Here is a 15,485-nt window from a genome sequence, read left to right as displayed (position 1 = left end):
CCGTTAGCTTCAGTACTTGCAACGTGTGATGTTGGCTTGAAACCAGCTGTGCAGCATAAATGGCATGCAGAATGCAATAAAAGGCACTTGCATGCAACATTTCGTCCATTACAGAGGGTGGAGAAGCGGCCCACTAGGTTTGACCACTACCAAACGTCTCCCCCGGTGGCAGCGCCTCTGCTCCGACTGAACGAGTGGACGGTCGCACGCAGAGAAAGAAATTCCCCACGAGGGATCAATGAGGGAAAATTAAAAACAAAAGAAATCACAGATTCAGATGTTAATACGTTTTCTACCTCGTTTTCAATCTCTCCGCTTCAAACCTTTAAAACGGCTTCACACAACAGAGAGACAGAAAAAGGTGAAATCCTCGCTTTTCAAATATTTATGGAGAAAAGAGTGAGAAATGAAATACACGAACTCTGGTTAACACGTCTTGTAGCTGTTTCACATTTGGCAGGTGGGAGCCGTTGTGCTGTGAGCCGCGGGGAAAGAAAGGCCTTCGATCCGATGTGAAACTAACCTGTGGAAAGTCTTTGGATATAAATACATTTTCAGAAGGAGACCTGGTCTGTGAGAAAGCTGAGCACAGTCAAATCTGATCTGATCCTCTCTAAATAAGATTCATGTTCAGACTTTCATCTGCTTTAGTGGGAGCGTCGTCCTGGTTGTGGCTGCTCGCTGCTGCACACAGAGTGAACATTCAGTGTTTCTGTTTGGAATAAAACGCTGAGCAGCTGAGAGGGAGTCATGCAGAGACTACCAGCGCTTCACTTTCCCCTTTCTCTCCAATGAAATGCGCGTCAAAGTTCAACAGTTGCTCACGATTCACACTTTGTGGGGACATGAATAATGCAGCCGCACATCTAACACGGCAAATGAATTGCACAGTAACGTAGGGTCACTTCTGCACTTCAGCTGCAACTTTATGTTGTTGCCACATATAGAAATACAGTCGTGTTTAAAGGACGGGGACAAAGAAAAGACATGAAACTTGTCTTTTCTTTGAGAGAATAAGACTCAGACGTCTGTAGGTCAGGAGGCTGTGGAGGCTCCAGTTCATCCACTCGCACTCATTAACCTTCACATTCACATCGGACCCATTTTCATATATGCAACACAGAATTAGACGATACACGATATCTAAGGCTTTAGAAATAGCTTCTGTGTACGAGCCTTGTGATGTATTTCCGTTTTCGCCAGAGATCTGCGAAGTAGTTTCTCGTTTACAGCTAAGGCTGGGTGGTATGACCGAACATGTAAATTCAACATTTTCTACTGGTTGAGAGAGGAATTAATGCAGTAGTTTGACTAAGGATGGATTATTTTACTGTGATGATGAGTAAATGTTGTAGAATAATCCCAAACTAGCGCCGCCTGCTGATGTAGAAACTCAGGGACATTTAAGCTCAGAAATAAAAAAATAAATAAAATAAATGTTATCAAGATAAAATTAAGAAACAGGGACAGTTTCATTTATCGTGACATATTTATTCATATTTAGACATATTTAAACTACTATGTCTATAACGTCAATAGCAGCGCGACCAGTTACCATGATAACTGTAGTTTGTGCCCAATATTTTTTTCTCATCCATAAAAAGCTAAAATTGGGGATATTGACATATTTTTATTATTATTTTTTTGGAGACATCTTGAGAAATTCATTACGATTCAGATTCAGCTTGAAGGGAACCGGAGACTGATCCGAAGATCTCTGGTGAAAACCGGAAGCATCACCAGGAGGAGAAAAGTCGATAAGAGGAAAATATGAAAATTAAATGTTGTTAAAATACATTTGGATTAACTAGTTGTGTGTTTTATGAGCACAAAAATCTGCCAAAGCATAGAATGTTACTTTAAGTTGATGTTGATATTATTATTATTATAATTATTATTAGCAGGAGCAGAGGAAGACGTAGTTTTTATCGTCGTCGTCTGGTAAAAACAGTGAAATGCAGTTTAGGAGCTGCAATAAAAATAATAATATAACCTGTCATATATACAAGAAAGAAAACTTAAAGTGGCATTTATATAGAACAGTACTAGTATGTCATAGCAGCGTTGTAATAAGGTAACTCCAGACCAGTCAGTCAGTCACAGAGCCTAAAAAAGACACTTAAGAAACTCATCCATGTGGTTTCTTCAGTTCTAAGGGGCTGATATGAAACTGAGATTTAAACAGGAACGACCAGATACGTGTTTACACACAGTCACAACCATTAAAATCATCTTTATTGATGAGCTGATCTCTCTGGTTCTGGAGTAATGAGATGAAATGCAGGACTTCAGACTGATATCAAACTAAAAGTCGTCTAAGGTGAAAGAAAAGAGGCTGTTTGATGGACGGGAGGAGCAGAAGCATCAAACTGGATCGAGGGCGCTGGGACCTGAAGGGCTGGTGGTTTCAGATGCACCCTGGCCTGGTTGAAGAACGTGATTCTTCACGACATTGAAGTCTCACAGGGTTTATGCATCATTACTAATTTATTTGTATTGGGCCCCACCGTGCTGCAGAAGCTGTAAATGAAGCACTGTATGTGTGTAATATTAATATGGATGTGTTTTTACACACGCAGCAACCTTGGCGCGTCTTCAGAATCATATTTAAGGCCAAAGCAAAGAATTCAAGTCCAATATTTACTCTTCTTCTAAAGCTGTTTTGTGCCCGACCGGCTCCTCGGAGAAATATCCGCTTCTTTAGCTGCCAAATGTTCTATATTCTCGTCAGCAACTTCTGGCTGTCTGTCATTTGGAGCTGGCCGAGCGTCGTACAGTGAATATATTAGAGCCTGTTAACTAAAACAGATGCCTGCTGCTGCTTGACGAGCACAGCGACGCCTTAAAATCAGAAGCTGCAAGTTTCCAGGAAAGTGTGTTGTTCTCCTTTGACCTTGCGTGAGCAGAACAGAACACAGCCGCGATGATAACTCCCGAATTTATGCCGTTTCTTCGCAGCAACAACCACCACATCATTAAAATCCAGGGCTCTGACCTTTTCTCCATTCAGCTGACATCTCGCTTCTTTGCTCATTCTCTGCAGTTCCCACCTTGGATGAAGCTCGGCTTCTGAGTGGCCTCACGGGATTAGAATAAAGTAATCTTGCATCAGCAGGCTGGCGGAATCCATCATGAGGGTTAGGAGTTTCTCAGCTGGAGGTCTGGTGTATTTAGCTGTGTTTTCGTGTAAACCAGCTGAAGGCCGACCCGATCGCGCTGCTGCCGCAGCATTCCTGCTCGTGATGCTGTTAGCGGCTCGGATGAAGCCTCCTGGTGGCGCCGTCAATGAAACAAACATGTTTTTGGTTGTTGCCTTGGTCACGTGACACAGAACGGGGCGCAGGCGAGCGAGGGAAAGGAAACGCTCTCCTTCTGTTCTGAAATATGCCGGAGCAGGTGGCGCCGTGGAGCTCAAACACGTCATCACATTGAAATGCACCTCGGTCCTCCGGCAGTTTGCATCTCATCAGCTGTTTGGACGCCTGACAGGCAGCCGTCAAATGTGAGGACTGGACCAGGTCCAGCCCCCCCTCTGTCTGTCTGTCCCTCTGTCTGTCCCCCTGTCCCTCTGTCTGTCTGTCCCTCTGTCTGTCTGTCCCTTTGCCTGTCCCTCTGTCTGTCTCAGCTTTTATCACGTTTGGCTTTAGAGTGAGTCAGCTCAAACACGCACCAATGCACAACCCACACAGATCCTGTCTGTCCATGCATTTACACCACACACAGACGCACATATGTGTGTAGTTATGCAGTTATTATATGGAAGGATTATGAACATTTAATTGATTCATCTTTCTCACTGTCCACATACAAAAATAAACTTAAAAAAATGATCAAAATAAAAATTTTATTATATAAAGAGTAGCTTATGAGAAAACATTTCACTGTAATTATCAGGTATTGAAGTGAATAATACAAACCCTGATTATTTTTTTTACTTTTGCACTGAAGTTGTGACTTGCAAATCTTCTTGAACTCTAAAACTAAAACCTTCTTCTTTTCTTTTACTGACATTTGTTCAGAAATGTTCTGGTAATATTAATATAACGGTAAACTGAGGAAAATGATTCATATCAATAGAAGCAGAGTGTTTTTTAAGACGGGAATTGTGAACAGAAACTCCAAGTTGCTTCCAAACATTTGGCCTCTCTTGTGGGGATATATATATATGTATATATATATATATATATCGTAGGGATGAGTTATGATTCATTTAATATTTATTTGATTTTGTATCATATGTACGTTAACTTTATTATATCTTTGGGTGTATTTTTCAAACCAAACCTCACACATATATGTAAAATATGTATTTATTTACAAACAAAACAAAACTATTCTACCTCCTAAAATGTGTTTCCAGACAGAGTCTGTCTAATACAGGTGGACAGGGGTCAATAGTTTACCTGCATTATTATTTTGCATTATTTATTTTTTCTCTGGCGCATTTAAAGCGTTCCAATGTGCATCGTGTAAATCATGTCACATTTTCTGCAAGAACATTGAGAATTTGTTCTTTTCCTCCAGAACAAGGAGAAAGTTTTGTGGTCATTTATTCTTCCTGATGAACTCGTGGGTCAGTCCCCACAGGGCTCCTCCCACTGCAGCGTAAACCACACGTCTTCAACTTCGTGGAAAACAACAATTCTTCATTTCTCAAGTTGGAGGAGGAGGAGAACAACACGCTTGAAGCGCAGGAGGAGAAAGATGTGTCACTATTTGCGAATGGGAAGAAGATGGATGAAAAGAAGGAGTGAAGGTCGGTGGCGTGTTTGACCACCCAGGACGACCACAGACGATCAGGACGTCGAGAACAAGGTGCAAGAACTTCCTCTGTTTGTCACCAGCTTCACTCTGTTCATGTTCCTCGTCCTCGTTCATTCTCTACGTTTACGTGCACGTGGAAAAACTGTTATTTATTCTCAGTTTGAAAAACGACGAGAGGTGAAACAAAGTCAAACGAGTCCAGATGCTTTTGTTTCTTAGATGCGTCAGGACCTGACGAAGAGTCTTCACAGACACATGGTTTAAGGTTTAAGGTCCTGTGTGAGAAACGTCTCCTACACCAGCCCGACACATTTCTACGTGTGAGCTCCTCAGTCTGGTTGTTTCTTCTTCCTGCTTCAACAATAGCGACTGAAACTTTTACTGAAATCTTGCAGAAAACCAGTCGTACAAATGCTTAGACTTTAATGATCCACGAGGGAAATTACTTTCACTGTAGCTTTGTTGCACATAAAAGTAACAAAAAAGATAAAATGAGATTAAATTAAAGCAAAATAAAAGGCATTAAGGCATTTTGTGACGTGAAGTTGAAGAGAATATGAGTTTAAATAATATAAATACGACAAAGACTAAGTAATAAATGAACCTATTTAAATTAAACTTCACAATTCTCCTAATAAAACCTAATTCTACATTTCTGGTCTTTTAATAAAATGCTATGTGAGGTCAGATGTTGAATCTAATTCCAGGTGTTTCCTCCTTGTTGCAGGTTGACAAATGTTTCGCTTTGGGCATTTTGAACGTTCACTTCCATCCAGGCAGGTGAAAAACTGATGTGATGTCACGTGCAACGTCAGCAATTTCTTTGTTGTTGTTATTTGCACCGAAAAGCTGCGTTGCTTTTTCAGTCTGGTTACTTCCGTTAGAGTCGGCACCGGTGCCGTTATTGAACCCAGGATCTGTCCCGATCCCCAGTTCCATCATTTGATCCGAGGCCAAAATCCAGGATTTCATTCTCTAAGAGTCTCAGACATGTTCACAGTGGATTTGCGCTGCATTGCTCTGTGTGTCCGTCTCCTCTGAAGGGTCCTGTTTTTAATCTATTTGAAAATTGCAGAGATGGAGAAGCAACTGGAAACACGCCACTACCAAAAGAACCAATTACAGCTCCTGTGAGGTGCATGTCGGGCTGCAGCGTTTCAGTCTGGAGGTACATATATATATATATAAACATATTACTCTCTGTCCTATCGGCGTCTCATTGAAGGAGTAAATTCAGCTGCTCACAAAAGCTCACATGAACATGAGGAGGTCACTTCCTTCCTGGGGAGAAAATGTCCTGAAGCTGGAGCCAGAAGAAAGCGTTGATTTTTACCGTTAAAAGATGTTTCCAACACGAGCACAAATACAGATAAACATGGAAATACAAATAATCTCCATCACTTACCTTCATCACAGAACAGTTAACTCCAAAAATATATCACCGTGCTTCTCCTAGCGAGAAGACGAGACAGCGGTTCTAACCTTATTCCTCATGGCAAGAAGCTGGTTTTAAAAATGTTTTTCATTTATTTTAAATCAAGGATTTTAATAGTTCTTCCGACCCCCCTACAGAGGGCTGCAAAGTCAAGCTGTGAAAACAATCTCTAAAAAAAAAAAAAAAAACGTGACTCTTTTCTTTCTTTCTCCCAAACGGCCGCAGCATTATGAGACAAAGTGTCGTCTTGTTGAGATGAGAACGTTGTGCAGAGCAGCTCCTCCATAAAACATCCCGTAGCATGACAAAAAGAGGCGCGTCGGGGAAGTTCCTCCGTGCCGCGCGCCGCTGGAGCAGTTGAAAGAGTTTCTTGGCAGCAGGTGACGGGCCACTGTGGCGAAACGTGAGCGAGAGACTTCCCTCCTTGAAGTGCTTGGCGCTGGCTCGCTCCCCGTATCTAAATGGAGGTGTCTGCCATGTTAATGAGTAACGGCTCACGCTGAGACGCCGCTCAGAGTGGGACTGCTGCCTGGGAATTCATGACTCACATTCGAAATTGTTAAATAAATCGGCAAAAAGTACTTTTTATTTTTATTTTAAGGGCAGATATACTTTGGTTTTGAGCTGTTTTGCTTTTGTCTTATACACACAAGAACCAGACAAGGTTATTTATTCCTAGCTGGACGTCATTTATACTTCACGGGAAATCCAAGTGTTGAACTCCTCATAGGCCCCTCCCACTGCAGGATACATCACACCTGTATATTGTGGGAGACGTGGTAGATGGACGACGACAGGAACTTTTCTTGCAGTATGACTGTATTTGACTGTTTATACTATGGACAAACCCATCGTGACGTCACCCATTGGATTCTGAACCTCAAAAATGAAGCTTAAAGTGGGCGGAGCCTGCAGTCATCATGTTGGATGTGCTTTACTTAGCTTTACTTTACTTTAGTGCAGAATTTAAATCTTAATCTACAGTGATAATAAACCAAAGACATGTTTAATGATGCTGTAAAGTTGGGCTTTTTAACATATTGGGGGTCTATGGGGATTTGCTCCCTTTAGAGCCTCTCCCTCGGGTTCTGCTCAAGGTTTCTTCCTGTTAAAAGGGAGTTTTTCCTTGTCACCGTCGCCCTCAGGCTTGCTCTGGAGGTTGCAGGCTGGTTTTTGTGAAGCGTCTTGAGACGATTTGTATTGTTATTGGCGCTATATAAATAAAACTGAATTGAATTGAATAGTGGCCACTTGATGAAACGCAGTTTTTTGCACTTCTGGGAGTTCTCACAGTTTGTTTTCAACTGGGCAGAACTTTTTTTTTTTTCCTCGTGTGGCAGCTTTTTTCTGATTGGTCAGAACATGGAATTTTCAACTTTTATATCGTCCAAAATCGAACCTATTAACTAACTATACAAGTAAAAAGTAATCTGGATTAGTGATTACTTTTTTACTGATTACGTGATTTTAAAAGTAACTAAGTAACATTACTTTACTTGACTTTATTATTACTTTATTAGTAAACAAAAAAATGACAACCGGTTTTTCCAAGATTCACTTCCAAAAAAAGCAAAAATCGATCTTTTTAAATAGTAAATAAAAATAGTGACGCACAGTAACTTTAATCTCATTACTGGTTTGGAAATAGTAACGCGTTAGATCACTGGTTACTGGAAAAAAAGGTCAGATTAGAGTAACATGTTACTTAGTAAGTTAGTAACACGTTACTTAGTATCTTAGTAACATGTTACTTAGTAAGTTAGTAAGTTAGTAACGTGTTAGTCTCTGATATATAATAACGTGTGTAGAACGACTGTTATTGTCGGCTTCTGTCATTTTGTTTAAAAATGTTTAAATGTTAAATTTCGTGTTGTTGTGTCACGACGTTGTTTGTCGACTTCCAGCGTGTCTGTCATTACTGACATGACGCCAGCCAGACGGTGTTTGATAGAAGGAGCTCTGTGTGGAATCTCAATGGGGAAGTGTGTGAAGCGTTAGTGTGTGTGTGTGTGTGTGTGTGTGTGTGTGTGTGTGTGTGTGTGTGTGTGTGTGTGTGTGTGTGTGTGTTTGTGTGTGTTTGTGTGTGTTTGTGTGTGTGTGATGTCTCCGTGTGCTAAACAGAAGGGGCATCATTAGCTCAACAATCACAGCGTTTCCTCCTCTTGCTTGATTTTGAGAACCTGAAAACCGTTTTGATCTCCAACAAACCGCTGTGTCAGTCAGAGCTGTGGGTGTGGACTTTATTTCAGCCTCCTGACTTACAACATTTAGTTTGTGGCTGTTGGGCTGTTCCTTCTCCTCCACTTTATTAATAAAAGCTGCGATAGCTGCAATACATTTTAACAGAAACTAATTGTTTCTCTGAAATATGAGGCTGTCGGGTTTAAAATTAGTTGAGGTTTTGGAGAGAGTCCTCATGGCATAATTAACTGCTCAGTCGTCTTGTCACATTTGCCCATTTATCACTTTTGCTGCGAACGTTAACTGGAAAAACGTAGGAAAAGTTGGAAGGTGAGAAAGGTTGTCTCTTTGAATCAGCCCGTGGAAACGTGGGGAGATTAATCAGCCTGCGAAGTGCGACACAACCTGGTTGGTTTTATCACGCAGATGTGTTTTCAGATAATCCACCTTCATGAATCCACTCCTTCACTCATTCCATCGACCTGCTCCATTGTTCTTTCTGCTGTGAAACAGAAAACAAGAGTAAGTGGTGATGTAGAGTGCTTTTATTTATTTATTTATTTAAATCTTTTCTCTCTCCTCAGCAAATGTTTCATATTGTAAAACACAAACGCAGCAAGTGAACGATGGAACCATCTGCTGCTAAAAACGTGCGCGGTTATTTATAGGACGCGACTGTGGAGAGTTTCCACGGAGCACTCAGAGTCTCCTCTCTGTCTTGTGGTGGTGGTGGATAAAAAAATCTCCTTTTCTTGCACTTTGTGCACACGAGCAGAGTTGGTTTTGAAGCTCGGTGCCGTGTGGCCTCCACATAACTCTGAGCTAAGTCACAAACGGGCAAAGAGGTTAAAGCCTTCATGCAACTTGAGCATGTGAGTTAGAAAAAGAGTGAGAAAATATAAGCATTCTTACAGTCACGAATGAAGAAATGATTTAGTTCTGCTGTAAAGTTAAACCTGCTAACATGGAGGTCTGAGTTATTCTTCTCTTCAGCCTGTTTCTAGTTTACATTAGAGGAGCTGTAGTTTTCTGGTAACATTACGTTGGAATAAGACACAGACACAACTTCTACACAAAAAGCATTCCCTGTTAAATTTAAAGAATTTTACATAGTAATAAACTCCACTCCCTATGGTATGATAGAATTAATGAAAATCTATAAGAAACAGAATATGCAACAGACCACTGTAAAACCTCTATATAAATGGTATCGATATCCTATCTAAAAAAATGCACTAACAAACACACCAGAGAATGTTTTTATAATGCTGAGAAAATTACACCACGAGGAAAAAAAAAAATCTCTTACAGATATTAACTGGCTCTTTCCTTTTAAATTTTATGTCACAAATAACATCATAGAATTAGATTTAAAATCATTACATAACATATATCAATCTAACACATATATCTCACATGCACCTTATGTAAAACTGAACCTGAAAGTGTCACGTGATTGTTTTTTGGTTGCTCATATATCGATACACTTTGGAAAGAACTTGAAAACTACTGTGAAAAACAAGACATAGAATCAACACTGAAGGGAAGAACATTATCACTTATTTCAAAATAAAATAAAAGTATTTATGTACCATTATTAATCTTTATATTTTATATGGAAAATTTCACATTCATAAATGTTAATTTCAAAAATAATTTCCATTAGTTGTTTTTGATCGAAGTGGATTATTATTTTAAATTCATTCTGAGGCTTTCCAAAAATAACTATCAAAGAAATTATGAAGTCTGTCACATCAGGACTTTATTTTAGTTTTTTTGGCCTTTGTCTCTTATTTGTTGCTGCTGTTAATAACCCGTATTATCACAACAATGAACTAGCAAATCTTTAAAGTTTTTCCAATAAAGACACAGGCACAACTTTTATTCTCATACGGTGTCTGGCAACTATTCTGTGATTGGTCAGGAATTGGAAGTGGGCGTGGTTAATGGGGAGAAGTGGAAATGCTAGCGGCCACTCTGTGAGCTCCCAGATGCTAATATTCGTAGCGTGACCGCTAATCTCTCCTGGGTGGAGATCAGCGTACTGTGCGTGGGTGCATGCTGAACCAACAGAATGATAAGAAAAGTGCCTCTCGTCAATGCTTGGGCCCGATGACGACTTCCCCGGAGTTTGACACTCTGTTTCTGGTGAAGTATAAATGACTTGGCCAGAACAAACTTTGTTCTTGTTCTCACAGCCCTCGGAGCAAGAACAAATTTATCGATTCCTGCAGAGTATGTAACAAGATTTACTGACACTTTTCCCTTGTGGCTATTTTTTGGGGGTTGAGAAACTTTCATTTACATTAAAAAGCAAACTCTTCTGTTAAAACATCAAATCTTTGCATAAATTTAAATTGTAGCTGCCAGTTTTATAACATGATGTCACACTGGGCTGCAACACATCGTTGGATAAACGAAAGGTCATTCTTTAGTGTAGTATTTCTCAGTTGTGAAATCAGGTCAAAATAAATATCAGGAGAACTGATTTCTGATCACATGTTAATGTTCGTGAACCATTTGTTATTGGGTAGTTCATATGGATCATTGTCGAGTCCAATTGTCCTTAATTTGAACCGATAATCCACATTTTATACCCTGTGCATACCCTCTGTATAAACCTTCACAGTTTTAAACAATGTGATGTGTTTTGAGGGGCGGGGCTTAGCTGGAGGCAAAACATCTCAAACATTATAGCTTGTAAACGGTAGTTACCATATTTCAATGGGCTGTTTTGGCAAGAATGGACGAGGAAAACACATATTTTAGAGAATATAGTGATTCACTCACTCCCCGAGGCTGTGAGTGTTATTTTAAAAAGTTGACTGATGGGACTATATTCACCGACCCAGGACACACGAGGACACAGAGGGGACGAAGTCTGGTCTGTCTTTATCAAGTGAAGACTCTCCAACAAAGATACTACAAGAAGTAAGAGGAAACACTGTGGAGGGTAACGTAGTAAATGCAACTTAAGCTTGGACACCCCTGAAACATGCAACTAATGTTGTAATTGTGTTAGCAAACCTAGCTGTTAGCATTAGCATTAATCTCTAACAAGAATCTGCCAAATAATGATTATTTAGTCTAACCCATGAAGTTATAGAGGCTGAAATTGATGATGCATTACGCATTAATCTTATTTGATATGAAGGACACGCTGCAAACACCAGCGTTGGTGACAGTTGTCTCACTCCAATCTTTTCTTTTAATCGTGTTCAACCAAAGTTGTCTACAACTGGCATTGGCTGGTACGTGATAAAACTTCAAGTTAGTGTTTTTGCTATTTGCTGCCCCCAAAAATACATCAAGACGTAATTTTCCCGGTTGACAGTGACAGTGTTCGCCTCAAGCTTCCCTCTGTTCTGCCTCCAGCTAACGTTGTGACGTCACAGTGACGTAGGCCATGAAGGGGTCTATAGGGACCAAGCTGTGACTATTGTAGGTCAAAAGCCGCCACTCGTTCATTCAGGAGCCGCCATCCTGCTCACACTGAAGCGATAAAACCTTCATCCTGTAGTCACTGCATATATAGACCAAGAGTGTTCAGTCTATAAGAAGCTAACTCGCCACCCCGTCGTCCCTTTATAGAGACTCTGATCCACCCAGCAGAGCTCCCTGTGTGTTAGGGACGAGACACTACAAAGAGGACAGAGACTAATCCAGTGACCTTAGCTGAACCGTCTCATCTTCAGGCTGTTGGTGGCTTTGATGCACTTGCTGTCAGCTACTGCCAGCAGAACGACTAAGAGGTGAACTGTTTGCATGAAATAGGGTTTTTTTTCTTGTATTTCTTTGCGTATATGCTGTACATGCATGTGTGCTTTTCCGCCGTATTCCTCTGTGTGTTCTTGTGGCATAATGACAAAGGAGGAACTGTTAGCACAGCATGAATCACGTACTTTGCTTGTATCCTATTTACCCGTCAAGTCTGTGTGAGTATTTATGCTCACCTGAAAGCAGAACCTTTTAGACGACCACCTTACGCTCCACTTACGTCGGAGCGTGTGTTCCGCGTGTGTTTCGACTCCACCGCCTTGATTTGTGTGACGTTTAATCCTCTCCTGATAACAAACTACAGCCTCTCGGAAAAGCACGAGTCTGCAGCTGCTCTGTCTCTCCTGCGTCCTCCGTCCTCCGGCCTCCTTTCCTTTCGTACTCACCAGCTTTTATGGAGGCAATAAATAACCTTGCGCTGTCTCCATGTTTAACTTGGTTTCAGGGGCCGGTGGAGCGGGCTGCAGCCGGCAACATCACACTTTGCAAAGCGGAGGTTCATCGGGCGGTCATCAGAGATCCTCAGAGAATTGAAGTACCTCTTAAAGGACAGTTTCAACATTTAAAAAAAGCAACGCTTGTTTTGTCTGTAACTCAGAGTCAGATGATGTGCCTCAGAAATGGAACGGTTTTTGTTTTCTGAATGAGTTAAAGAAAATGTCAGGAACAGGAGAAGCTGTATCAAACAATTAGAAACTTGATGTTAGCGCCTACTTCAATTCCCATTTCCCATCCTGTTACACCGATCAGCCACAACATTAAAACCACCGACAGGAGACGTGAATAACTAGGGGTGGGGTTTTGGCAACGACTTCATGATACGATACATTATTGCGATATTATGATATTACGATATATTGCAATAGTCTACATAGATAATTCGTTGGACAAACTGAGTCAAAAACAACATTAATCCAAGTGATCCATTTTCAATTTATTGCTCTTGTACAGAAAAAGCAGTGGTGGAGGTGTGGAAGTCGTTCACAATCAAAATTGTTATAGAAAAGGTATCGCAATATGTAGCCGTATCGATATGTTTTCCCACCCCAGGCGCCTCCAGCCCATAGTAGCTTTAGTTTGTTTGTATTTTTTTTGAATGAAAGGGAGCAGAAAGAACCAACCATCAAACTAACATGTTTCATATGTTTCCTTAACATATTGGCTTTAATTATTCTTTTAAATGTAAATTTTGATTTTGATTTTTTGGATCTTTGTTCAGATTCTTCCATAAACTGATTCAATTCACAGAAACACAACATTTCATAAGTTTAGTAGCAAATCTTGTTTGTTTGTTTTTTTTTTTTCAATTTTCCCTTTTTGCTGAACATGTGCATCCAGTACTTTTATGTGGATATGCAGGACTTGTCACCAAGATGGTTTAGATGTTATTTACTTCTCCAGTCAGTGGTCATAATGTTGTGGCTGATTGGTGTATATTATTTTTTTCAGTATTTTGTGGCACTAATGTTTATAGAATGAGTGGAAGAGGACACACTGTGTGGTGTTGCTCATTTTCAGTTACCTCTCCATTCATTGGAGCCTTTTGAGCTGAAGATCTTCCCACGTAACAATCAAAGTTCTTCCAATAATGTAAAAACGAATGTGGATGAGATTGACTCATCAACAAAAATAACTCTGGAATCAACGTCCAACTGCCATCGTATAACATCAACTGCCATCCAAAAAATGACGTTGTCAGACAGTGTTCCTACGCAAGTATGGAATCTGATTTTATAAATGTCCACGTCTGGAAAATAATGGAAAATGAAAACTAGCGTATGGAAAAATATTCATGTTTCCAAGACTGTTACCACTGTTCTGTTTTATAAAACTTTAATTTTTGAATATCCAAAAACTTTTTAAGGCCCAGGCGTCGTCTAGTTCACTGCTGCTTCGACAGAAAAGCTGATGACCACACACCGTTCGAACCCTGTGTGCAAGCGATTCTAAATGCCTTTTATTGGTTTAATTTATGATGCATTCATTTATTTTTGTAATTGACTTAATGTAGTTACTTGTTAAATACTACATGACCCACAACTGTTTACTTGCAGCAAATACCGACTTTTAGTACCGATTTATCTGTCACTTATTGGATCCTCTGTTTATAAGCTATGGAAAACTGCTGGGGAGATCCTTTTTTTTATGTAATTATATTCTTTTGGGGAAAGACATCTTAAAAATACCTTCTTGATTTCAGTTTTAAATCCACCTGTCTTGATATTTATCAAGCAGCTTATTATATTTCTGATTTATCACAATCAGTGCGTTTACATGCACAGCATTATGGAGCTGTGCTCGAAATTCGACTTCCTGAATGCGGCCCTTGTCCTAGTTTACATGCAACGGAGAAAATATAATAACTGACCTCCTCCACACTAGGTGGCGATATGTGTCCTGTCAGCGGGTTAAAACAGCATATATATGGTGGAGAAAAACGATTTCCAATCACATTATCTGGGTGTCTTAAACGGATTCTGGAGTAACGTGTTTAGGTGCATTTAAGTTGTCCAGTTAAAGTCGGATTAAGGCGATAATTTAGTATTTTTTTTCATGTGAACTTACTGAATATTTGGATTGATTTTCAGCAGGTAGTCACCTCAACACACGTTCCAAGCTAGGCTGTATTTGCTTTTTTATCTTGTGTTGCATCAAAAAAAAAGAATATTTCATAATCTTTGTGAAAAAGGAAAAAAAAAACACGCTTTAAATTCTTCCACATGTTGGAGGTTAATAGTCATGAGTCTAATGAATAATTAATGAAGGTATTCTTTAAGGAACCTTCTGGAGCTCCCCTGTGGTTGCGCTCTGAAGAAGCCCTGAAGGTTCCTTGAAGGCCTTTAACTTGTAAGAGACTCAATTAAGGCCGGCTAAAACAAACCTATGGATATGTTTCTGAGAACTGATCGGCCCTTACGGAAACGCCACAGCTAAGTGGAGGCAGAGGGGATTCGGAGAAAGCAGAGGCAGCCGTCATTAAGACGTGTTTGAACAAGGATCAACGAGGCAGATGAAGGAAGCACCTGAAAGCCCTCGTGGAGGTGAGGAACAAATACAGTTGGGTAAAACCACCAGAATAGCAGAAAGGAAAGCTTTTCCATTATCACTTTATTTATTTATTTATTTATTTTTACCTTATTTTTTGTGTATCATGAACTTCTGGCCCTTTTGTGAACTCCTTTTTTTTTCTCTTTGAGAAATCTTTTAAATAATTCATCTCTACATGAAACACTTTTTGGCTCACTGGACTCTCTAATAAAAAAAGGCAGCAGAATAAGACGTGCACATTTATTTGCTTGAGTTCGCCGCCTTAAATTTCCAAACCTGT

At 40.1% G+C, this 15,485-nt stretch overlaps 1 long non-coding RNA gene across 1 annotated transcript in view; it reads left to right on the top strand.

The window, feature by feature from the left end:
* Positions 1-13,930, top strand: part of LOC125023930 — a 43,481-nt gene extending 29,551 nt beyond the window's left edge. The window contains exon 3 of the long non-coding RNA XR_007114679.1: positions 12,603-13,930. This is a non-coding gene — a long non-coding RNA (uncharacterized LOC125023930). The remainder of the gene's footprint in view (positions 1-12,602) is intronic.
* The last annotated feature ends 1,555 nt before the right edge of the window (positions 13,931-15,485 follow it).

The sequence above is a fragment of the Mugil cephalus genome, chromosome 17, assembly GCF_022458985.1.
Source record: "Mugil cephalus isolate CIBA_MC_2020 chromosome 17, CIBA_Mcephalus_1.1, whole genome shotgun sequence".
In the NCBI taxonomy this organism is placed as follows: domain Eukaryota; kingdom Metazoa; phylum Chordata; class Actinopteri; order Mugiliformes; family Mugilidae; genus Mugil; species Mugil cephalus.
Note: the sequence above shows the minus strand (reverse complement) of the source record. Positions and strands in the feature narration are given on the sequence as shown.